Source organism: Panthera onca, chromosome B2, assembly GCF_046562875.1.
Source record: "Panthera onca isolate mPanOnc1 chromosome B2, mPanOnc1 haplotype 2, whole genome shotgun sequence".
In the NCBI taxonomy this organism is placed as follows: Eukaryota; Metazoa; Chordata; class Mammalia; order Carnivora; family Felidae; genus Panthera; species Panthera onca.
Window position 1 is genome coordinate 50,946,480 of NC_138343.1, and position 26,198 is coordinate 50,972,677.

General features: G+C 41.7%; 1 long non-coding RNA gene and 1 pseudogene across 1 annotated transcript in view; both read left to right on the forward strand.

Annotated features, from left to right (window-relative positions):
* Positions 1 to 26,198, forward strand: part of LOC132667214 (uncharacterized) — an 85,006-nt gene that overhangs the window by 49,162 nt on the left and 9,646 nt on the right. Inside the window, exon 3 of the long non-coding RNA XR_013555657.2 lies at positions 9,470 to 9,556. This is a non-coding gene — a long non-coding RNA (uncharacterized LOC132667214). The remainder of the gene's footprint in view (positions 1 to 9,469; positions 9,557 to 26,198) is intronic.
* Positions 4,827 to 5,535, forward strand: LOC132667212 (dihydrofolate reductase pseudogene; annotated as a pseudogene).

The window sequence follows — 26,198 nt, forward strand, 5'->3', positions numbered from 1 at the left end:
TCCCTTCTCCCAGGGTAAACTGGAAGTGATCTAAATGAAGGGAGAGCAAATCAAACAGCAGAATCACAACCTACAACTTGAGTGGACTGATGTTATACATGGAAGCCCCTAAATGTGTGGCTAAAACCATTAACTTTTTTTAGTGTATGTTCTTATGTAGGGTTTTTAATATGTTAAAACCTTATGTAGGGTTAAAACCTTATGTAGGGTTTAATATGTTAAAACCTTATGTAGGGTTTAATACATATGTTAATATGTAGGGTTTTATGTAGGGTTGGTTTCCATACAACACCCAGTGCTCATCCCAAAAGGTGCCCTCCTCAATGTCCATCCCCCACCCTCCCCTCCCTCCCACCCCCCATCAACCCTCAGTTTATTCTCAGTATTACTCTGCCTTATAGAGGCAGAAGATCCCTTGAGGCAGTCAGAAGGAAGGAACTGAGGAGAAGCCCAGGCCAGGACCTCAGGGGCCCCTATGCTCTGCTAATTTCTTCAAAACCATCTAAGTCATCCTCCAGTGCCTGGGATTGATGGGGTTGCCAGAATCTTCTGGGTGGGGTGTCATGATTCCAGACCAGGACTTATTTAGAGCCCTTGGTTCCCCATGGGCTCTGGCCTGTTTTTCTCTCTTTTGAGGAACTCTCTGATCCTCTACCCCAACTTCCTCCCATTGTCCACATGTGGGGTTGTTAAGTGCTGATGAGCATGGGAGACTTTGTGCTTATGGGATCTTCTGGGGGCCCTGGGCTGGGCCCCAGTTCCAAACTGGAGGCTTGACAAGTGGATCATCTCCACTATCTTGCTCAGTATTTCTCACATAGAATTGCATGACATTGGGTAGCCGGTGTGGGGCTGACATGGTGATTTTGAGTTATTCAAATTGTTTAAGTCCCTGGTAAGAAATTTGTTCCTCCTCTCCACCCCCTTACCCTTGAGGCAGCCCTGGAGAAGACAAGTGGAGGGAAAGAGGAATGAATGGAAAACTGGCAAAATGAGGGTGGCAATTTAATAAAAGGCCTGAGAGAAACCAGGAAACCCACCTGAGAAGATTCTGGGGAATGTCTATGGTCAGGTGTCTAAGAATTTTGTATATGCTAACTTGTTGAATCCTCACAACAATCCTAGGAGGTAGGAACTATGGCCACCCCAATTTACAAAAGAGGGGGAAAGAAGAAGGAAAGAAGGAAGGAAGGAAGGAAGGAAGGAAGGAAGGAAGGAAGGAAGGAAGGAAAGTCCAGAGAAATTAGGTACCACCTAAGATTACACAGGAGCTAGAAAGTAGTAGAGACGGCTTTTAGTCATTAGGGTTGACTCCAGACTCTATGGTCCAAAACACTTGGCTATTTGTGACTAATGTGGATTCTTAATTTATTAACTGCGTAGCATGTGATATAACCACTTCCATTGCCCCCCAACTTTCCAGTAAACTTTACAAGTGACTGGTTATGTTTTAAATTTTGCTTTGTTTAGAAACCAGTAAAAAGGCTATTTCTTATTTAGATATATAAAGTAAAGAGGCAGGAATGCCTGGGCAGCAGTGAACATGTGACCATAAGACTTTCTGGAGTTCAAACCAATCTTTGGGAAGGCGTATATATCAGTCAGGATACCAACAGGGAAAGCCAACAACCTCATAGTGTTTAACTGAGAGTTTAATGAAGAAACTCTGGGGGGACAGAATTAAGGGAACCAGCAAAGGAGGGTGGAGCACCAAGGGACTAGCCATAGACAGAAGCTTTTATATGCTTTGTCCTTAAGAGGCAAAGGGAGGTAACTGTGTTGTCAAGTCTTGAGAGAGCTTGGAACCTTGGAAGGTAGATCACCTACCCAGAGCTATGACTACAGAATGAAGAACCATGGACACAGGAAAGAAGCAGAGACAGTAAATATCTCCTCCTCTTTCTCTTTCCAACCTCTGATATCCTGCATATGTTTCCACTGGTCAAACCCAACCCAGAAGCCAGAAGGCAAAGGGACCTTGATGATGCAAACTAAGGGTCAGCATCTGGGGGGGCCTCAGATGGTTAAGCATCTGACACTTTTTTCCCCCAATGCTTATTTATTTTTGAGAGAGAGAGAAAGAAATAAAGAGTACGAGTGGGGAGGGGAAGAGAGAGAGGGAGACACAGAATCCCAAGCAGGCTCTAGGTTTTTAGCTGTCAGCACAGAGCCTGAGGTGGGGTTCGAACACATGAACCTGACCCGAAGATTAGGACCTGAGCCGAAGTTGGATGCTTAATCGATTGAGTCACCCAGGTGCCCCAAGCATCTGACTCTTGATTTTGGCTCAGGTCATAATCTCACGGTTCATGGGTTCGAGCCCCACGTAGGGCTCCGTGCTGACAGTACAGAGCCTGCTTGGGTTTCTCCCTCTCCTCTCTCTCTTCCTCTCCCCTGCACTCACTCACTGTCTTTCTTTCTCAAAATAAATAAGTAGATACACTTTAAAAAAAATAAAGGTCAGCCTCTGAAGACACAGAGGAGGCAGAGAAAGATGAAGGAGAAGCAAACATAAAATTATAGCACTGAGATTGGAACTTTCATAAGCTTTGGAAGTACTGGAAGTGTGTGTGTGTGTGTGTGTTTAGAAAGACACTAGTTTGGGTTTGGGTTCAGGCTCTAAGCTGAGCTTCAGTTGTTCCTAGATTTCACCAAAAGTCCAGATATGTACTAGGAAAATGGAAGTCTGTAAAGGCATATGCTTGGACTTCCCAGGAGCCTGGGTATATCTCGAGGTCTCTCTATGACTGAAAACAGCCTTCTGCGCTTGTCTGAGTAGGTGTGAAAATCCCAGGGCTTGGTCTGAACAATCTGGCTTCCTGAGGCTAATGGTCACCTCTCTTGACTAGCCCACTGGACCAGCCCACTGTCAGAGGGGCTCATTCTATTCAGATGTCAGTGATAGTGATGAGTGAGGCATCCACAGACTACTTCTGAGTGTCAGAGAAAGTATTCAGAACATTGCACAGCTCATGTAAGAGAGACTATTTTATGATTTATTATTTTAAAAAATTATATAATGTCATCTGCACTCAACATGCTATGTAAGTGACACATGATTCTCATTTGATTGGTTATTTTAGGTGAAACCTTCATTAGAAATAGTGGTTGCTTTCATGTTTCATTAATCTTAAGACAGAGGACTTTTAGGCAAGAGGTAATGATCTTTCAGAATAAGTTTCTCCTATATAGGCTTTTGTTTATTATCTTGAAAGTCCAACAAGGTCTACTTGTTTGGACTTGAAGTAATGTCATTTGACACTGGAATTGCTACCCCTTAGAATAAGATTATACTGATCACAGTAAAATGTGACTCTCATCTCATAGTTTTCTCTCTACCTTGTAAACCTGAAAATTGGAGTAGGAACAAGAGTTGACGGTTTTTAGGAAGCAAATTGTTGTTAGTGCCTAACAACTCATTTGCAACAATTTATTCTAGCAGAAAATGTCAGGTGTGTGTTCGCCATCCTGTCACTGGAGGCAGCGATGATTTATTTGCTCCTTGACAATGGAAAACTGAGGGATTTAGAAGGTCAGGGACAACATATTGATGTGGATTTTGTAGGGTAGGGTTACTCCAGACTCCAGCAGTAGTATTGGAGTCCTGTGGCTTTGCTGAAACCTTCTAGCGCTTTTCGCTAACCCACGTAAGTGGGTTTTTCATCTGATCTTTGCTTCTACTTGATACAGTAAAAAACAAACAAACAAACAAACAAACAAACAAACAAAACCCCACAAACCATAATGTGGCTAATACAATGTTCATGATTAGGTTGCATAAGGTGATGCTGTGATATGATCTCTGAGATTATCTTTGAAATGTTTGAAGTGTCATTTTGTTCTTACCTTTTTCAGTGGAGTGTTGGCCCTTTAGGCTAGGGATTTCTTGTCCCCCCCCTTTTTTTAAATCTTTTTGTTTTTCAGTGCTCCTCATCATCTTGGCCTTGGCTATGTGGTTATTTCAAGGCCACTGTCATCCAAATGCTACTCAGTGAAGTGATGCAGCCTCTTAGTGTTGGATTCCAGGCCCAAAGCCCTCCCAGAGGACAGGGAGGGGGTGCAGAGTAGGCCAGAGAAGCTACAAGAGAGAGAAGAGGACCATGTTCTGAAATGCCATCCCATTAAAACTGTCCATGTGAAGGATAAATTCCAGCAAATATACCTTCTGATGCTTTGCTGAACTTCTAAGATCTGAAGGCAAGCTCTAAGGGCAAAAATCTTAAACATAAAAAAACCAGAAACACATAGAAGTAGGGCTAACCCTGAGACTCTCCCCATACAGCCAAGATACCCGGAGATGTCACATTCTCAGTGAAATGAAGGGGTAGGCTGGGAAAAAAAAAATCTGCCTGCCAGCAAAAGTCACCACCAAAACAAAAACAAAAGCAAAAGCAAAAAACACAAACAAACAAACAAAAAAAACTGTTGGTGGGGAAAAAAAAAGACAATAACAATTTCTTCTCTAAAGACCTCTAGTCAGAGGCCTACCTTTTAGAAGATCTGGGATTCCAATCCACACTGCCCACTTAGTCAGGGACACCCCAAACCTAGAAATGAAGTGACCCCAGGTTAGTAGCAGCCCTGGCACACCCTCTCTGGAGAGAATTACCCTCAGTCAAGTTCCCACAAGTTCCCACAGGTTATCAAAACCTAAGCTTATAATAAAAAGATTACTAGGTGCCTTAAGAAACCACATATACCATGAGTGAGGCTCACCAGAACCACAAAACAAAACAAAACAAAACCAAGAAAAACAAACACCAGTTCAAGACCCTGGTAAGATCTGAGATATTAAAAATTTCACGCCAAGCTCGGCCGGGATTCCCAGTGCTGTGAGCAAGCTCTGTGGTGTTCACAGCATCTGTCATGGTTCGTCCGCTAAACTGTATCATCGCTGTGTCCCAGAACATGGGCATCGGCAAGAATGGGGACCTGCCCTGGCTGCCGCTCAGGAATGAATTCAAGTATTTCCAAAGAATGACCACAACCTCATCAGTAGGAGGTAAACAGAATTTGGTGATTATGGATAGGAAGACATGGTTCTCTATTCCCAAGAAGAATCAACCTTTAAAGGACAGAATTAATATAGTTCTCAGTAGAGAACCTCCAGGAACCTCCACAAGGAACTCATTTTCTTGCTAAAAGTCTGGATGATGCCTTAAAACTTATTGAGCAACCAGAATTAGCACATAAAGTGGACATGGTTTGGGTAGTGGGAGGCAGTTCTGTTTATAAGGAAGCCATGAACAGGCCAGGCCATCTTAGACTACTTGTGACAAGGCTTATGCAGGAATTTGAAAGTGACACATTTTTTCCAGAAGTTGATTTGGAGAAATATAAACTTCTCCCAGAATACCCAGGTGTTCTTTCTGATATCCAGGAGGAGAAAGGCATCAAGTACAAATTTGAAGTATATGAGAAGAACAATTAATGTGAAGGTGTTTTCTGGTTTATTTCAAGTTAGTTGTTCCCCCTCCCCTCCAATTCTATATTTTTTTAATATTAGAAAAAAAGACTTTTGTGACTTTAGGTCAATGGGTAATCATTTCTTTTAAAAAAAATGTTTTTTTTTAACATTTATTTATTTTTGAGAGACAGAGAGAAACAGAGCATGAGTAGGGGAGGGGCAGAGAGAGAGGGAGACACAGAATTCGAGCAGGCTCCAGGTTCTGAGCTGTCAGCACAGAGCCCGACGCGGGGCTCGAACTTACGAACCACGAGATCATGACCTGAGCCAAAGTTGGACGCTCAACAGACTGAGCCACCCAGGCGCCCCAATGGGTAATTATTTCTAAGCAATGAGATTTTGTAAGTTAATCCTAATTAGACTATAGTTAAGATTAGTTTTAACTAGACCATATCAGATAACCATTTGTGAAACCTTTTTTGCTATAGCTGTATGATGCCCATCAAGGACCAGCACCTGCCTACAGTAGCATATCTTTTAAAAACCCAAGTGAAAAAATTCCCTGAGAGCATGAGTTGAAACCAGGACCTATAGAGATAGAACTAGACAGACTTGTCCAAAGGTCAGACATGGATTATAAACAGAAGAGATAGAACTCAGATATTAAAAGAAAATTAAATCAAAATACGGACTTTGAATTCTCTATGCATTTCACTCTTCTCAAAAAAGGTTCTGTTCATTCAGGCAATCATTAAGTTGAGGGAACTCTGGTATATTCCACTGGGATAGTAAAGAGGCAGGTAGGACACTGCCTTTTTGAAGGTTAAAAGAAAAGGTCTGAGACCTCTAAAAACTCTGTCTCTGATCTTCTGTGAGATTCCATGGATGTTACAATGATAGAAGAATAAATTGTTCTTTACAAAAAAGAGTGACTTAAAACAAGCATATGGCTAAAATTAGAAACTGAAAAGGTAATGAACTGAAACTAGATAATGCTAGAAACCAAAATTATGAAGTTGGAAACAAAATTAAACTTCACTGAATTAAAAAGTGAAAATTAAAACATGTTTTCTTATCATGTTAGCAAAGATTTGGATTGTTTAGTAACCAAAGAAGGAGCATTTTTTGCCTTGTAAATTAATACAACTTTTTTAGAGTTTAAGTTAACAATATCAATTAAATTATTCTGGACCCAGAGCTGAGCTTCCACTTCTAAATATTAATCCTGAACAACAAAGAGATAGACCCAAGGGGGAAAAAAAAAGATTTCAGATATTAAAATTATCAGATATAGAACATAAAATAATTTTTAGATGCGCATTTATTTATTTTGAGAAACAGAGAGAGAGAGAACATGCATGCACATTCATGTGAGTGAGCGGGGAGGGGAAGGGACAGAGAGAAAGGGAGAGAGAGAGAATCTGAAGCCGACTCCCTGATGTCAGTGCAGAGCCTGATGAGGGGCTCAATCCACAACCAACCGTGAGATCATGACCAGAGCCAAAATCAAGAATCAGACACTTAACCGACTGAGCCACCCAAGACACTCCTAGAACATAGAATAATTATCCATGAAATGCACACTTACAGAGAGGTTACATATTTTTACTATCACATTTTAAAATAACCGTTTTCTAATTAAAAAGATAGAACTAAAATACTGGACAATGAACAGTCAGTCAACATTACCAACTGAGAAGGAGTGATTCAAAGTACAAAATTTTAGGATTCCTGTCATTTTTGGAAGCAGAATCCATATTTTATTTTACTTGAAGCTTTGCTAAATTATATATATAATTTTAAAGGTAACCACCAAAAGAATAAAAAAATAGAATGTATAATGTACAAATAGTAGAGTGGAAAGAAATAATCTGAAAGACATCAGGAGAAAAAAAGAAACATGAAAAGAATAACAATGAGACCACAAAAGAAGATGAAAGGAATAAATACAAATTTATCAATAATTGTAATGAATGTATACAGTAGTCCCCCTTTACCCATGACTTTGTTTTCTGACGTTTCAGTTACCCACAGTCAAGTGCAGTCCAGAAGTAGATGATCCTTTTCTGACTTATTGTCAGAAGGTCAGTAGTAACGTAATGCTACGTCACAGTGCTGACGTCATTCACCTCATGTCATCGCATCACATGGGCTTATTGTCATCTCACATCATCACAAGAAGGGTGAGAGGCACCTGGCTAGATCAGTCAGTGGAGCATGTGATCTCAGGGTTGTAAGTTTGAGCCCCATGTTGGGTAGAGATTACTTAAAACTAAAATTTTTAAAAGAAAAAGAAGAAGGGTGAGAAGAGGACAATAAGATATTTTGAGAGAGAGACACCACATTCACATGACTTTTACTACAGTGTATTGTCATATTTTTTCTATTTTATTATTAATTATTCATCTCTCACTGTGCCTAATTTATAAACTAAACATTATTGTAAGTATGTATGTACAGGAAAAAACCAGTATCTATAGGGTTTGGTACTATCTGCGGTTTCAGGCACCTGAGGATCTTAGAATGTACCCCCTTTGGTTAAGGGAGGACTAGTGTACCAATTTTTTTTTTTTAACGTTGAAAAGAAAGTTTCTAATTGTAAAAGTGCTTTCACCCTCCCTGTGTGTGGCCTTGGAGCTGCCCCACCCTTTTTCCCATCACTGCTCCTACCACCACCTTTCACCCCACAGATGGTGGGTGGTTCAGGACAGTGGTGGCTTTCTCCTGTCACCCCTTGGCAGTCCCTTAAGGACCAACTCGTGACCTCAAGGTGCCTTACCTGAGGCAGCCATTCAGCAGTGTCTGAGATACTCATCTTGGTGGTAAGTTACAGTGGCAGATGTTTCTCTGTTATAGCATCTCTTAGAATGCTTGTTTCTGATGCTAACTCTGCATTCAACATGAAAAGAAAACGTGTCTCTGAAGGTAACAAGGGACGCTGAGGCGTGCAACCTTTGTTTCTAAGGAGGAGATTATCTGGGGGGGGGGGGGGGTGCAAAACAACCAGCAGAACACCCAAAGGATGCAAAAAGTCCATCAAAATCTGGGAGCAGCTCTCACTCTGGAGCAGATAATAAAAATGAAAGGAAAGTAAATCTTTAAAAAAGAAAAAAAGAAAATGGAAGGACTTAATGTTGGCTATCCAGAAAGTCAGGAAAAATGATATATTAAAATTTTTTAAAATATTTATTTATTTTTGAGAGAGAGACAGACAGAGCGCGAGCAGGGGAGGGGCAGAGAGAGAGGGAGACACGGAATCCAAAGCAGGCTCCAGGCTCTGAGCTGTCAGCACAGAGCTCAACACCCACTAACCGCAAGATCGTGACCTGATCTGAAGTCAGACACTTAACCAACTGAGCCACCCAGGCGCCCCAAAAGGAGATAATTTTTGAATGACATTTTGTCCTAAGTCTGCTAAAGAAAAAAATAAGAGAGAACTAATATTCTGGTGGAACAGCAAGGCCCCGGGCATTTAGAAAAATATTCCCAGAGCATTTACATGGATTTTAAGACCATAACAAAACAAAACAAAAAAACCCCACAATGCTTTGCTTTTTTTTCTTTTAACTCTTACTTAAGATACTTCTAATATATAACCTTATCCAAGGTTAAAGCAGGAATGAGAAGTACAGCCCATCCCATTTTAATGAATTCACCCTGGTTCCCAGAGATCTCAGCCATCACCCAGGTGTCTACTTGATATAGAGCTAGGCTGCCACCAAGTGGCGGACCGTGGTTGTTCCTGCTCTGTCTTCCAGGAAGTATAACTGATTTTGTGTTTCCAGGGCGTGACCTTTGGCAATTTCCTCTCTTCTGAAGTCAAGTCCAAATCTAAAATCACACTTTAAGTGTCCCAAACCGCTTTTGCTGGTTGATTTTTTTCCACCAAATAAATAGGCGTTGGAGCTTGCTGGGGCCCTACTCCTAACTTCTTGAGAAAGGGGTTCAGAACAGTCCAACATCCAGTTAACCATCAGATTAGTTGAGAGTTTCATTTGTAAAGTAAATTCAACTCAGACTGTCTCACACCCAAAATCTGAATTTATTTTCTCCTGTAACTAGGAAGTCTGGCTGTGGAACTGGTCTCAGAGACCCCCCAGCACCCAAGGCATGTGTGGCGTAGGACACAACTGGGAGTCACAGAGCAAGGTTTGTTTTGTTGTTCCCTTGTGCTCACGCTCAGCATCCCCACTGATTCAGAGGTCGCCTTTCCTCAAGAAAGGATCAGGATTGTTATAGCAGGAAAGCAAAGAGGAAATGTAATGCTTATCTTTTCAATTTCTAAACATATTTAACAATTTTCCATAACACAGATTTTTGAAAGAAAGCTTTGGATCTGTAAAACCAGAGAGTTCTGAGAGAAGAAAGACTTACCGAGAATCAAAAGAGCTAAACTCTAAAGGAATCAGGGGGTAGGGGATGTGCCTTGACCAGTAGGTAGAAGAGGAAATAGTTGGCGCTGGTCCTGCAGACCAAATTAGGATTGCCCAGATGTGGAGTTTGAAAGAGGAAGAGATGGAGTATGCTCTAGAGGGAAGCTGGTGATCCTATGAATGGAGGAGCGCACCTGGGGGGGGGGGGGATTTTCCCAAGAGGCTCTGGGGTCAGCACTGGGGTACTGCCCAGCAGCATTTGAGATTAAATACCTCGTTTGAATCTCCCACTGAAATTTAAAAAAAATACATATTTTAAACAATCTTCTTAAAAGCATTGATGACCTGGAAAAAATGTAAAGAGTATTGAGGATAAAAGCTATCATAGAAACATGAAGTGATGAGAACATAGATGTTGTTCTTCCGAAAGGAGTAAATGTGAGTTTTGAGTTTTAAAGGACTTGCTAAGGGGCACCTGGGTGGCTCAGTTGGTTGAGCATCCTCACTCTTGATCTCAGGTCAGGTCTTGATCTTAGGGTCATGAGGTCAAGCCCCACATTGGGTTCCATGCTGGGTATAGAGGACCTACCAGTTACAGAGTACAAGAAAAAAAAGCCCCATAAAATAGGAGACATCACCCTGCGTTCTGTAAACAGACCTTCCATCACCAGCTTCATAATTTTTTGGGCCCCATGCAAAATGAAAATGTGGGGGTCCTCATTCAAAATTATTAAGAATTTTAAGACAGTAACAGCAGAGCATTAAACTAAGTAAGGGGCTCTTCTGAGCTCACTGTCCTATGCAACCCTTTGTGGAAGGGTGAAGTAGATGTAAGCCCAACTCCCACCAACCCCAGCAGACTGCCTTTCTAAACAGTCACAACACAGCCTTCGTGTGAGTTTGTAACTGAAATTCGGACTGTCTGGGTTATCCCAAAATACCTCCAGCCAGGAATTTAGTGTAAGGGAGACTTGGGTTGGTAATCCCACAGGGCACTGTACAGAATCCAAGACAAATCCTGCTTGATAGAATCCAACTTCAATCCAAAGACTAAATCAATCTCCTTATTTCCAGATCCAAGTAAAACAGTTCACAGCTACAAATCATATACTACACAAGGAAGCAAGCTACCATGAACAAGAACCAACAGAAATAAGAAAATTGTAAAACAAACAAAACAGAGCTACAAAACACCGAACATTAAAAGGCAATGTTTTTTTAAAATTAAATTAAATTAAATTAAATTAAATTAAATTAAATTAAATATGTAGTGTCCCGGTGCGCCACTCCACTACAGTTTGGCAAGATATTACCATGGGAGGAAACTGGGTAAACAATGCATGGGATCTCTTTGCATTATTCCTCACAACTACATGAGAATCTGCAATTATCACAACATAAAAAGTGTAATAAAATTTTGAGGAAAAACTAGATAATATGAAAAGTGAATAGGATAATTAAAAGGATGAACAAGTAAAAATTTTAAAGTAGGTAGAATTGAAAAGAAAGAAAGAAAGAAAGAAAGAAAGAAAGAAAAGAAAAGAAATGAACCAAAAAAGAAAAGAAAAAGAATTAGTTAACTAGAAGAATCTTCCAAAGAAATTTTACGAATGCAGCTCAGAGAGAAAAAGAGACGGAAAAAGCTGACACGTTAAGAAATGAGTGGGGCAGAGTGAGTAGATCTAACATGTCGAATTAGAGTTCTCCATGAAGAGGAGAAGGTCAGAATAGGAGAGAGGAAATACTTAAGGAGATGACAGCTGAGAATTTTCCACAATTGGTGAAGGACACTAATCCACACCAAACGTCACAATAAAAATAAACGACAAAACAGCCATGGTGAAGACAGGATTACTTCCAAAGGAACAAAATCAGACCAGTGACTTGTTGACAACTCATTTAGAACCTTCCCGCATGCACTGAAAACCTTTCAATAATTTCCCATCAGTTTCTGGGTACAGGCTAAAATATTTTGCACGGTCTACAATGCCATACGTCAACAGTCTTCTTTAGGAGCCACTGTCACTTCAGCAATCTGTGCTCCATGGTTTTCTTCCAATTTCTGGTATAACTGCCATATTCCCTCCTGACTGGAAACTTCAGACATTCTGTCACTGTCTGAATCACCCACTCCCTCCCTCCTTCACAACTGTTTCTCACCCTGCAGGACTCTGATAAAACATCTTTTCCTTAGGAAGTGCAGCACACAGTTGTTGAATCTGTGTTTGTTTTTTGTTTTACAACCCAACATCTGAGCTCCACCTCAAGGGGATTCTTATAAATTGTATCCTTTGACTGATAAGGCTTCAAATGTCATATTCAGAATAGCTATTAGAAAGTATTCAGCATATGTAATACGACTGCCAATAACTGAAACTTATTTTCTGGTGTGGTTTAGTAAAATGTCTCCATACTGAATAGTGAAAGTTTTGTACTTTTTTTTTAATCAAGAAAGTGTATTTTTCTTATGTGAACTACTCTATCTTCAAATTTTCTAAATTCCAGTGTAAATTCAGTTGAAGATAACTATTTATGTGAAACACTTCTACAAAGTGGCAAGGCCATTTTTAAGAAAATAGGATCAAGAAGTCGCTCTTCTTTTTACATGTACAAAAAAGGTAGAAGTTATCACATCCATAAAATGTGCCAGAGTCTTATTGTCTCTTGGTGCTATAACAAATCATTCTTCTGTCTTTTCAAAGCAAGATGATTTGGTCTCCAAATACATATGGGTTTGGTGCAAGTACAAAGACCTTTGTTTGGGGTAGTCTGGAAGCATTCAGTGAGTTTTCAGGTGGAGGATGATATGCAGAGTTATTAATTTAAATGATGCTCTTTATTTGTTTTATTTTTAAAAATTCCACATGTCAGTGGAACCATATGATATTTGTCTTTCTCTATCTGACTTATTTCACTTGGCATAATACCCTCCAGGTCTATCCATGTTGTTACAAATGGCAAGTTCTTGTCCTCTTTTATGGCTGAGTAATATTTCAGTATGTGTGTGTATGTGTGTGTGTGTGTGTGTGTGTGTGTACCACACCTTTATCTCTTCACCTAACAATGGACACATGGAGTGCTTCCATATTTTAGCTATTATACATAATGATACAATAAACATAGGGGTGCATAGATCTTTTTGAATGTTTTCATTTCTTTAAAAAAAATTTTTTTTAACGTTCATTTTTGAGACAGAGAGAGACAGAGCATGAATGGGGGAGGGTCAGAGAGAGGGAGACACAGAATCCAAAACAGGCTCCAGGCTCTGAGCTGTCAGCACAGAGCCTGACGCGGGGCTCGAACTCACAGGCTGTGAGATCATGACCTGAGCCGAAGTCGGCTGCTTAACCGACTGAGCCACCCAGGCGCCCCCTCATGTTTTCATTTTCTTTGGGTAAATATCCAATAGTGGAATTACTGGATCACATGGCATTTCCAATTTTTTGAGGAACCTTCATACTGTTTCTACCATGGCTATACCAATTCCCATTCCCGCCAAATGCACAAGTGTTCCTTTTTCTACACGTCTTTGCCAGTACTTGTTGTTTGCTGTCTTTTTGATCCTAACCATTCTGACAGATTCTCACTGTGGTTTTGACTTGCATTTCCCTGATGATTAGTGATGTACAGCATGTTTTCATGTGTCTGTTGGTCATCTCTATGTCTTCTTTGGAGAAATGTCTATCCAGGTCCTCTGTCCATTTATTACTTTTTTGGTGCTGAGTTGTATAAGTCCTTTGTATATGTAGAATATTAACTCCTAATTGGATATATCATTTGCAAATATCTTCTCCCATTCAATAGGTTGTCTTTCCATTTTGTTGATGGTTTTCTTTGCTGTGCAGAAGCTTTTTATTTTGGCATAGCCCCAATAGTTTATTTTTGATTTTGTTTCTCTTGCCTTAGGAAACATATCTAGAAAAATATTGTATGGCCAATGTCAAAGAAATTACTGCCTATGTTTTCTTTTAAGAGTTTTATGTATTAGTTATTGTTGTTATCTCTCAGAGTGCCTCATTTAAGGTTTGGGATATATGTAGTGACTGAGATGGCCTCTCTCAGAAAAGCAGAGAATTTGACTCACATTTAAGGTGATAATATTTACCTTCCAGAACTTGTTTCTGCAAAGCCCAAATCATTGAGAACATTAAAAAAAATCAGTTAGGTCATAAGAAAACAGAACACAAATAATAAGAAAATCTGCCCATAATTATTTCAATCTTTTATAAATCTAGTCAGATGGAAATATACTCATTGAAGGATTATCAGAATAGGAACTATGTTAAGTCTGCAAATGAAGGTATTAAGAAATCTAATTGTGTATCCCCTAAGTTTTGCTTGGAAGAGAGCAGGCCTGTTCTGCAGCCTAATGCTCATCAATCTCATGATATGTACCAGACATAAATTCAGAAGTGTTATTAAATTTTATGTCATAATTCTGTTGCTGATAATAAAATAGAACCATAACTAAAGACTAAATTCATTGATTTTTTTTAAAGTTCACTTGTTTATTTTGAGAAAGAAAGCACAAGCAGGGGAGAGGCAGAGAGAGAGGGAGAGAGAGAGAGAATCCCAAGCAAGTTTTGCACTGTCAGCGTGGAGCCTGACTCAGGACTCGAACTCACTGAACCATGAGATCATGACCTGAGCTGAGATCAAGAGTCAGAGGCTCAACCCACTAAGCCACCCAGGTGGCCCTCATTGATATTTTTATTTGAAAGGCAGTCCTGTACTTTAAGCATGTGTGCATTTATGCTATACCCTAGAGAGTTAAAGGACCATCGGTCTTAGACATCACAGAGTTGTGATGTGGTGTTTTTTTTGTTGTTGTTATTTGTTTTGTTTTGTTTTTGAGGAGGCATAAAAACATGGTTTATTCCAACACTGCAATGTATAACAGGAGAATGGGAGGGGAGGTTGGTGGTGGGTGTGGATTCCCAGACCCTCTCCTCCATCACCCAGCTCCAGACCAGGCTGGAGCTCTAGGAAAAGGAGGCTTTGGGGGTTGAAGTGGGGGGTAGACTCTGCTGGGTTACCATTGGGAGGGTCACAAACAAGGGCTAGAGTTGGAGAGGATGTGGTTGGTGGCACGTGGGGCTGGTAGTGAGGTGGGACAGGGTGGGAAGTTTTGGCCTGATGTTGGTTGGGATCAAGGCTAGGGCAGGGGGAGGCGGGGCTTCCGTTGGGAGTGTCCGAGGTTAAAATAGGGAAAAGCCACCGAGGGTGGGAAAAAGAGGAGGGTGTGTCACAGTTTGACGTCAAGGGTCACAGTCTGCTCAGGGCACAGTCTGGGATTTGGGTCACAGTTTGGGGTGAGGGGTCACAGTCTGGGGCCGGCTAACCATTTTTAGGGGTCGGAAGTCACAGCCTGGGGTCAGGGGTTTCTGTGTGGCAGGGTCAAGGTCTGGGGTCACAGTTTGGGGAACGCGTCTCACAGTTTTGAGTCCCAATGGGTGAAAGGTTAAAAACGGGCATCCCCAGAGATGTTGCTGGGGCCCGGGAGGTCACGGAGACCAGGAGGCCGCGGCCTGGGCTTGGGGGTGGGGCGCGGGTTCGACGGGTCCCCCCACATCTGGAGCCATCTGGTGACGCTAAAAAGTCGTCAGCAGGAAAACTGGCACTTCTCTCCTCAGGCTAGGGGCTGTTTCTCAGGATTCTCTTCTCTCCATGGATCCAGGCTGGAGTTGCCAGGAGAGGAACTGGAAGCCGATGCGGGCAAGAGGCCGTTACCCTCGGAGGCACTGTTCCTGACCAGGGGCCACCTTGTCCTGGCTGTCCTCTGCTCCTCGTCCAGCTTGTCCTTCCACCTGCAGGTCTGACCAGCCCACAGCAGCCAGCCCTTGGCTGAGGCCCACAGAGGTGGGAGTATCCTCGGTGGAAGAAGCTTCCACAGACCTCTCTGGCAGCTGTCCCTTGCAGGTCCCACCTCGGTGGCCCACACACAGCTTGCCACACACTCCCACAGGCTTAGACTCAGGCAGGACCTGGTGCTGCTGTGTCTGTTAGTGACTGTTTCTCGGCTGTGCCACTTCTCCATGCAGACCTTCCTCAGCTCCCAGCACCTCTGACATTCTGTAAGCTCCACTTTGAATATTAAACTTACATCTCTGTAAGACTTGACATGGCTCTGTTTTCCTGCCTGAACTCTGACTGATACGTTTTAAGTTTGACTTTGGTTAAAAAAACAAAACAAACAAACAAACAAAAACTTGGGTGATTAGTTAGGGGATGATGAGATCAGATAACATTCACTGGATCGTCTCCAAACCTTTAAGACAGAAGTCACCGTGGCTGTGTTGATTGTGAATAAAAGTGTGAACTTGGCCATCAGACAAACTGGCTTCACCAATGAATAACTATGTCATTCTGGGCAGCTTATTTGATCTCTCATATTCCATCTCCATAAAGTGTGGAATTGATCACCCCTTGGTCACAGGATTGTTTTAAGGATTGCATAAAATAATTCATGTAGTGTTTAGCCAGTATCTAGTGCAAAGTTTAAAAATTAAAAAAAGGTACTCTCATATATCTCTTATTTCAGACTTGAGAGTTTCTGGGAATACTGCAGAAAAAAAAATACTCTAAAAACATCTCTGCTTAACCTAACTATTAATGCTAGATAAGGAATTTGTAAAAGACCTTTAAAAATGGACAGTTAAAACTGACAAAGGAATAAAGAAAATCCTCAAAGGTGATGCATGTATAACACACGTACATATATAGCACAAATACAGAAAAGAAATTAAGCACCGAAGCCACTGGCTGCTGTACGGACATTTCTCCACCTAGTGGGACCTAGAATTTTTTTTTCTAAGTTTTTTAAAAATGTTCATTTATTTTTGAGAGAGTGCAAGCAGGGGGGAGGGGCAGAGAGGGAGACAGGATCCAAAGTGGGCTCTGTGCGCTGACAGCAATGAGCCTGTGGGGCGCAACCTCACGAACCCGCAAGATAATGATCTGAGTTGAAGTGGGACACTTAACTGACTGAGCCACCCAGGTGCCCCCGCTCACCCAAAATGTTTCTGTCTGAGAATAATTGACACATAATGTTACATTAGTTTCAGATGCATGACATAGTGATGCAATTTCTCTATTCATTTTGCTGTGCTCACTGCAAGTGTAGCTACAATCTGGGGACCTAGAAATTTGATTTTAATAGCATCTTGAGATCCAAGCCACGGGGAAGACAGGGGGCCCTGTAAGGTAAATATTTGGATGAGAGAGCCCCATTTAAGTCAGCCAATAGGGACCCCAAAAGGAACTTGGAGGGAGGGAGCACTGCCATTCCCCGAAGCTCCCTGTGCCATCACCTGACACTGGCTGCATCCTAACATCGCTGTTTACAAGGTGGCTCTCTCCATTAGCATCCCCATTACCACTCCCTCCCTTTGCCCTGGATTTGAAGGTAGTAACCACTCTGCTGCTAATGCTCTGCTTTACTTTTGGCGCTCTCTCTCGTGTGCCCCTGCACCTTTCCCACACATTAGTAAATAAACCCTCCTGGGACTTGGGCATGCTACCTGTTTCCTGCTGGGACCCTGACTGAAACACTTTCCAGCTTCTCCAGGACACGATGTAAAGTCGTTGAGAGTTAGAACTCACTTTTTCTTGCTTTGAATCTCTCTTACAGTGCTCCATGCTCGGGGGGAAAACGTTCAATAAAGGCTGTGAGAAGTACTGGCATTACAAAATATGAACATAAAATATGTGATCGCTAAAAGTCTTCCTTGGAAGTACTCTGTTTCCATCCGAGATGAAATGATGAGGGTTGAATGTTGCTCTGTCTCTATTGGAGCCACTGTGGTCCACGTGAAGGTGGTTTCTTGGGCTAGTTGTCATGTGACACAAACCTAGGTCTCCACGGTTCCCTTTGAGTTGGCTGCATGAAATCACTGCAAGTGGGGAATTATTGGAAGTGTTTGAATAGACCTAGGAAGGCCAGTGTAGCCCCTGGGCAGCTAGCTTTCTATCCCTGAAGTGGACGTGTGCCATGTTGCTACTGAGGTAAACCACTTTCCAAATAACCTCAAAATTCCCTTCTTTCCTTCTCTCTGAAGGAGCCAGCTGTCATGTTCACTACAAGACAGTGTCATTTACTCAAAGATGTTTGAAGCAAATGCTACCTTTTACCTTTGGTTTCTACTCTTCTCCCGGTAAAATTCCAAAGGAACCTTCCTTGCTGGATGCTTTATTCTGTGCTTGTTTTATTAGGAGCTACCTATCAACTGCTGCAGTGGCTGAAATATTGAAATGCTACCAGCGTCTGAGCTGGGGCTGCTGCTCTGCTCTGCCCTCTAGTGGCAGCAGGATGTCAGAGCGGCGGCTCCTCTAGCCTCCTGCGGCTGAGGCTGCCAAAGCTGAACCTTCAGCCCTGGGCAGTTTCTCAGTAATGGAGTTCTTGCTTGATGCAGCTTTCTTTCCAGAAGAGGATTGACTTTAAGGGACAGCAGCTGTCTTGGACCCTCGTTTGAATCAAGGTGCCCAAGAAATGTAGGCCATCCTGATGCATACAATATGCTACTTTGGAGTAACTACTACGGGATCCAGGCCCTTTAATGTGAGCCTACAATTCAGCATGCTGGAAAAAGGATGTCAAGATGTCAGGGATGTGGCAGGGTCAGAGTCCCGTCTTCACCATCACCTCTGTCTTTCTCTGTCCTCTTGTACTCCCTCCTGATGGGGAATGTATTAGTCAGTCAGGTTCTCCAGAGAAACAGAAACAATAGTAATCTGTCTATGTGTCTATCTATCTATTTATCTGGAGATTTATTATAAAGAAGCTGGCTTACACAATTACCGAAACTCAGAAGTCCCATAATCTACTGTCTGTAACTTAGAACCCCAGGAAAGCTGATAGTTACAATTCCAGTCAGAGCCTGAGAACCAGGAGCTCCAATGGTGTAAATCCCAGGCCAAGGGCAGGAGAAGACCCATGTCTTAGCTCAGTCAGGCAGAGAGAGAGAATTCAACCTCCCTCTGTCTTTTCATTCTATTCATCTTCCCAGTAGGTTGGATGATGTCCACGTTGGGGAGGGCAACCTACTTTACTCCGTTCACCAATTCAAATGCTCCTCTCCTAGAAACACCCTCAACAGATACACAGAAATAATGTTTAATCAGATTATCTGGACCTCCCATGGCCCAGTCAAGTTGACATGTAAATTCACCATCATAGGGAAAAATTATTTGAAAGACAATGCAACATGACAAAATTAAGGAATGTGCTAGCATAATAATGAGAGCAGGCTAATGGTAGCAGTGTCAGCCACATAGATGCTGTAAGATAAAGAGATGAAAATTGCCAACCATCACCACATATACTGTACAAGATAGCACAGAGGGGGCTGCCACCCAAAGTCCAGAGTGAAGCGGAGAAGGAGCTTCAGAGGCTGGGGCATCTCACTCTGCTCTTCAGAGATGAAGCTGGGAGCCCCAGGGAGGGGCAGAGTGGGAGCCAGAGCATCCCGAAAGGATGATGTAAGACAGACCAGAGGGAGGGGTTCCTGGGTGGCTCAGTCAGTTCAGTGGCTAACTTCAGCTCAGGTCATGATCTCATGGTTCGTGAGTTCAAGCCCCGCATTGGGCTGTCTGTTGTCAGTGCAGAGCCTGCTTAGGATCTGCTGTCCCCTACCTCTCTCTCTGCCCCTCCCCTGCTCATTCTCTCTCTCTCAAAAAAAATAAATAAACATTAAAAAAAAAAGAAAGACCAAAGGGGGGAATTTTCAGATGCCCTTTTGGACTGGCGGGGGGGGGGGGAACTCCTAGAAATTTAAAGTCTAAATAAAAAAAAAAAGACTTATGAACAGTAAAAATATTTTGCAATGTTTTCTACCCTCTGTTGATTCATTTTAGTTGTAACGTTAATTTCTTTGTGATAACATATTTTACCTACAAACCATTCCAGGTGCAAAAAGTTTAACACAGGGTTCAGTTCATTCCTGGTGCTCAAGAAAGTGAAGATGCCCATATCCTAATTGGGATTTTGTGTTTTCCCTGTGGAATGTCATCAGTGTATAACTCAATATGCCTCTACCCTGACTTCACATTAGAATAATCTAGAGATTTTTCTAAAATTAAATCACAACAGGGAGGGGTTGTGGGGCTTGACATTTGCATTTTAGAAGGTCCGCAAGTAATCTTGGTGTTGCCAAGACTGAGAACCACTCTATGAGCACTTCAGGCACATTCGGTGGGTTAGCTAGACATTTGGAGAAGGGGAGACAGGTTCTAAAATGACTCCTAGACTGGCCTGCAGGGGTCCCAGATGCACCCCTGCGCACACAATAAGAATGATATTCAAATGGCTTCTTTCAGTGCAGTGTGGTCATGTTATTGTTTTCTTCCTAAATTGCTTTTATCCCAAACCTTCTGAAATGTAGAAAAGTGCATAGTTGAAAAAACCATGGTTTTTCTGTACCAGCTATTGACTTTTCTCTCTTATTTTGCATTTGGATATTTTTTTTTTCCTGTTACATATTCTGTTGCACTGAAAGCACTTTATCATATTTACCTACTAACTGGATTTTTCTCACCTCAGCCCCCTTGTGAGAAAATGGAGATTTTTTTTTCCCCCAACAAATGTGTGCAAGTGAGATCCTTGGAAATAAGCAAGTAATCACAGATTAAACCTCTTTCTGCCTTGTCTTTCTCCTTCCCTCAGTGACTTCTGATTTGGTCCTTGAGCCTCTGGCACATTCACTTATTAAATCTGTGGGGAAATAAATGCTACCTGCTCACTCACACCCAAATCTGGCTTAGATTCTCCTCTGAGCTGTACTGCATTTAGAAAGCTGTATTCTCTTGATTAATTCACCTGTGTTGGCCTTGCTCCCTAAACTGTAAGCCTGTAGAAGGGAATACGCGAGAGCTACTTGGATTATTTTCTCAGTGCCTACCAGTCTCTGGCACATGGAAAGGGCTGAAATATTTTAACAGATGAGTTATCAAAGGCAAGATTCTCTTCTTCAATGAAATACTACATTTCAATGCAATTGATGCCGTGCGTGCCTGCTCTTCCCTCTGCCCCTAACCTTCAGAGGTGATGCACATGTTGGGTGAAGTTAAAAGGTGGAGAGACTTTTCTGTGCAGAGAGAGGTCTGCCCAGCATTCAGCCCTTCCTTCAGAACTGGTCTTTCAACTTTCCGCTGGGGAAAACGTGTGGAAGTGGTCTGCTCCGCCCTCTAGTGGTGGCCAAGTTGCAGAACACCTTCAAAGACTAGGAATTACTACTCTGTAAAAGCTCTCCAGAATAGTATCGAAACTCCAGTTAGTATAATAATCTGTGTATTATATATACGTTGTTATCTGAGCCTTCATTTTCTGTTTTTTATAAGAGGCTTGCAGTCCTTTGGTCAAAGGTCTGTAGTCATACATGGGAGGATGTCTCCAGAAGGGTGTTTAAGATCAGAGTCCTTACCACTCTAAATATTGGGTGTCCCAGCAGCCCCATCAAAGGGGTACATAGGCCCTTTTGAATGTTTTCTCCCTTCCATACCCAGGTGTTTTCCCATATGGCAAAGGGGTACCTGTGCAGATCAGGTTTGGTAAGGCCCCAGGTATTACAGTCCCTTAGGGTAAAAACTCAAACACAATTCTACAATAACAATCCAATGTGGTCCGGAACAGTTGATCCATTATATACCCCCAGGTGTTTAAACAAGCCTCACTGACTTAAATAAAATTACTTTGTTTCTGAGTTTTGCTGTTGTTGATAGCAGTAGTGGTGTGGTAATTTTTTGTTTGTTGGCTTTTTAATTCAATCATGACAATAGAAACTATTGCTGGTGCTTGGGGGAAGAAATCTAGAATATCACTGAAGCCAGCAGCTTTGTGGAACCTACCACATAAAATATGTTGATAAAGGTAAAGGACATGCTGATTCTAATCTGACCTTTTCCAGATAGGGGCTATGTAGAAGATGAGGGAAAATAGGGGAAAGAACGTAGCATCTGCAAAGAGAACAGGCCCACTGCCTGAGAACGGTGCTGTCTTCTGTGGACGGCATTTTGTTGGCAAATTGCAAACACTTTCTCCAAATTGCAGGCACATTTTGAGTCCTGACAATGTGGCTCATGAGGCAATTTGTAGTCAGTTTCTTTCACAAAATGATGATGTTTAAGAACATCTTGTAATTAGGTCAAAGGAAAACAGTGTTTATTCTATGAGCTGAGAATAGGCAGCATGTCTGAGTTCTAATTAACCCAGTGGTTGATTCACTAATGCCAAGCGTCTGTTGTCAAGGAAGATATTAAAGCAGTTCCACAGGTAACATTTTGCAAGGGGCTTCTTTCTAACAGCAGTTTACATGGGCAAACGATGGTAGCAATGCATACCCTAACCCAGTCTGATGAAATGTTTACCTACTAATTGGATTTTTCTCACCTCAACCCCCTTGTGAGAAAATGGAGATTTTTTTCCCCAACAAATGTGTGTAAGTGAAGTCCTTGGAAATAAGCAAGTAATCACAGATCAAAGTATTAGCCCATGCATTCTGAACAAGCACAAACAGCAAAGCTCAAGAGAGAAAGCTCTGTTTTGTTTTCAATGCTAGATCACAATCGGCTCCTTCAGAGCCCCAGAGAGCCAGAGTCAGAACAGGCTGCCTCGGGAGCTCTTGTTCCACATTATGCTTTCCTTTTGCAGAGTTAAGGCTTTGACTGAAATGCTAATTGTGAAAAAAATCTCCTCGGGAGCTTGTAGGGTTCCACTCTGTCCCACTTGGAGATAGTTATGAAGTCCCTTTCTGATAAAGCTCCACAATCCTACAAAAAGTCAGACTAATTAATGAAAAAACAGGACTTCACCTGGTACCTCAAAGTTGAAGGATAGAGTAGAAAATTAACCTTAGTCACTTCAGTGTGGCAGAAATGCTAGGTATTCCTGCTGCCCAAATACCTCTGTCCATTCTCGATAACACATTAAACACACACACACACACACACACACACACACACACACACACACCTTTTAGTCTTTTTGGGGAGTGTGTTTCCTTCCTGATGTTTCTTCACGTGGGAGGCAGGTTAAGGAGAGAAGGGATTGTCTAGGTGGAGGGAAGAGGCTGGATTTAAGAACCTTAACCCTTTTCCAGAGGCACGAACCTAGACATAGCAGGACTCCAGTCTCTGCAAATTTAGACAGATACCCAAGCTATGGCTCTCATGCTCAGTGCCTCACTTTCCCTCCTGTGCAGGCTGCCACCCTCAGTCCTGACTTCCCTTTACTGCCTCTGTGACCATCCTCCTCTTGAAGGAAAGCTGCCTTTGGAATAGTCTGGCCTCCTTGGCTCTTGACTGATAAGAAAGGGCTGGAGAAAATCCTGCATGGCTATATATGTCTCTCTCTCTCTCTCTCTCTCTCTCTGTCCATATAAATATGTGTACATAGATATATACATCTTTAGGGTCCTCTCTAATGCAGTTGTCTACTGCCCACCAAAATCTCAAAAGATCTTCCACTTCCTGCCCACCCTTTAATTTTGTTGTAAGACCAGGGAGATCAAATATGAAACCTCCCATTTTAACCTGTGGGTTGCTGAGGCTGAAAATCTGAACAGGGTTGGCCCTGAGCAAAATTGTGAAATAGGTATTAGGTATCTTCCTTCACCTTTTGCTTCTCTTCCCTCCCTGTCTGCCTCCTTTTAATCCCTCTTCTTTGTTTATTCTATGCAGAGCCTTCCAAGAGCAAATTCTCAGCTGGCTCCAAATCCTTCCACCTTCCACCTCTTTAACTTATCACCAATAGGGTCTCAAGGCATTTTAATTCCCTGCAGTGACAAGCTGGTGGGTAGGGAATCCTTTCTGTCCCCTAGGATCATGCTTCTGGAGAGCCTGCCTTGGGATAGGTATGGTCAAGTTCTCCCTGGAAACGTCAGGCTCTCCAAAAACCTGTTCTAGCACTCTGCTGCATCACCAGCATAACCTGCAAAATGTGGATTTTCTTTAAACAGAAGATTGGCAATAGTTACTGATGTGAATTTTTCTGTTTTCATTTGCTTTTTTGATCTCAGAGGGATTTCTTATCGCTTTAATCCAAGCAGCTACTGTTTTCATGGGACACAACAATTTTTTCAGATACAATTTTTTTTTCCCAAAAGGAACAAGCGTGGGTGAACAAAGATCTGGGTTCTCATTCTTACCTGCCAGTGAGTAGTAGTTGTGTGACCTTGAGCAAGTTGCATCCATTCATTCTACAAGCATGAGAACCCTGCTCTGTGCCAGGCACTGGGATATAATGGTGAAGGCGGCACAGGAAACTGATTCAAGAAACAGGACATTACAGCTTGCTGTATAGGAGGTTTGCCCAGGGCACCCAAGAAGAGAGAGGAATGCACTTTGAAGTCTCTTTGGAGGGGGGACCTTTCACAGAGCAGGTAGAATGTCAGCTCTAGTGCTGTGAAAGACTTTGTCAGCTGCACTAGACTGCAGGCTTTTGGACAGCACCTACTGCTTTGAAAGCTGTGTGTTTGAAAAATATATATTTCTACTGGTGGTGATAGTTAACATTTGATCGTGCACATGTGACTTTCGATGTCTAAGGTTGACAAATGTCTCACCTCCCAAGTAATAGACTTTTGAACACTCTAAGTCAAAATCTCTTTCATCTCATTTCAGTTCCATCCTATTTTTGTGACTGCAAATCGATCATTATTATGTTGTTTTATCCAACAAAGCCTATTTAGAATTATCTGAATATTTATTAGTTTCTTTGATTATGCCTTTTTGCATCTCACACCTTCCTTCTGAGTTCAATTTTGTTCTTCTTGAAGTATTAGGGTTTGTTATAGGTGCACCTCTCAATTATTATTATTATTTAATGGTAGTTTAGTCTGGCATAGGATGTTAGCTGGATGACTATCTTCTCTCAGCACCTGAAGATATTATTGCATGGTCTTCTGACTAGAGCATTGCTGTGGAGAATTCTCCGATCAATCTATTTATTGTTCATTTTGGGTACATGTTTCTGACTTTTGCTGCTAAGATCTTTGTCTCTGATATTCTGCCGTTTCACTACAGTGTGTTTCAGAGTGGATTTACTTTTATTTATACTAGTCAGGACTTCCATGAACTTTCTGAATCAGATGACTTATGTGTGTCATAAATTTTGGAAAATTCTTAGTCATCGTAACTTCCAATATTGCCTCTTACTTATTTCTTCGTATATTCTCCTTCGGGAGCTCCTGTTAGGTAACATTTCATCTCATCCCCAATGTCTCTTCATCTCTGTTCACAGTTTTCATCTTGTAATCTCTCTGTGATTCATGCTCACATATACCTCCAGTTTGACAGTGCTCTCTCAGCCCTTCCTAATCTGCCTATTGAGTTTTTAATTTCAAAGAATGCATTTGTGTGTTTCTTTTTTCCCCTCATCTTTGCAGTTTTATTTTTCTCCTGATTCTTATTGTTTTATGCTTCAGATTCTGTGTCTCCCTCTCTCTCTCCCCCTTCCCGCTCACACTCTGTCTCTCTCTCTCTCAAAAATAAACATTTAAAAAAATTTTAAAAGAATGTTTGGTATAACTCATTAAGCATTTCTAAGTGTTTTATCATTGGGGGTTCTACAATTTTCTATACTGTTAGAAATGAACACCCTTATATACTCTAAGAAGTAGATCACAAAGGAATTTTAACTAGGCAGAATCATTTTGTTTTTTGTTTTTGGGTTGTTGTTGCTGTTGTTTTGCTTTTATTTCATTTCATTTTATTTTTTATAGTCTCAGGAGTAGAATTTAGTGATTCATCACTTACATATAACATCCAGTCTCATCCCAACAAGTGCCCTCCTTAATGCCCATTGCCCATTTAACCCATACCCCCACCCAACACCACACCAGCAACCCTCAATTTGTCCTCTGTATTTAGGAGTCAGAAATCATTCTGTTATGTGAAAGGGTGATCATATTTGATAGCTAATGTGCTAATGAGAACTAGCCGTGTTTAACATACTATTACCCAAAAAATTGGGAATAGGGGACTTAAATGAATCAAGAACAAAACTAATGCTATTTGAGGTAAGAGGTAATCAAGAAGAAAATGATACAGCTGTAGGGGGCCTCAGAGATTAATGCATTCATTGATTCATCAGTTTTTTTATTTATGTTTCCTATGACCCAGAAACCGCTGGAGATGTAGTTCTTCCCTTTACAAAGCTCACCTGCTGTTGGGCAGCAACACTGTGAACAGTAAACAAATGATTAAATAACGTAGATGGTGATAAAGGCTACAGAGAAATAGAGGGACTGGGAAGTGTTAGTTTCCAAGAAGTAGTGTCAGCTGAGTGCTAAACATTTAGAAGGAGCCCATCATGAGAAGAGCTAGGGAAGGACACTCCAGTAGGGAGATAGCCTGCAATCCAGCTGGTGGAGCGCATAGGGAATCCAAGGGAGAAACCAGAGTAGACAGAGGGTCCTCAGAACACA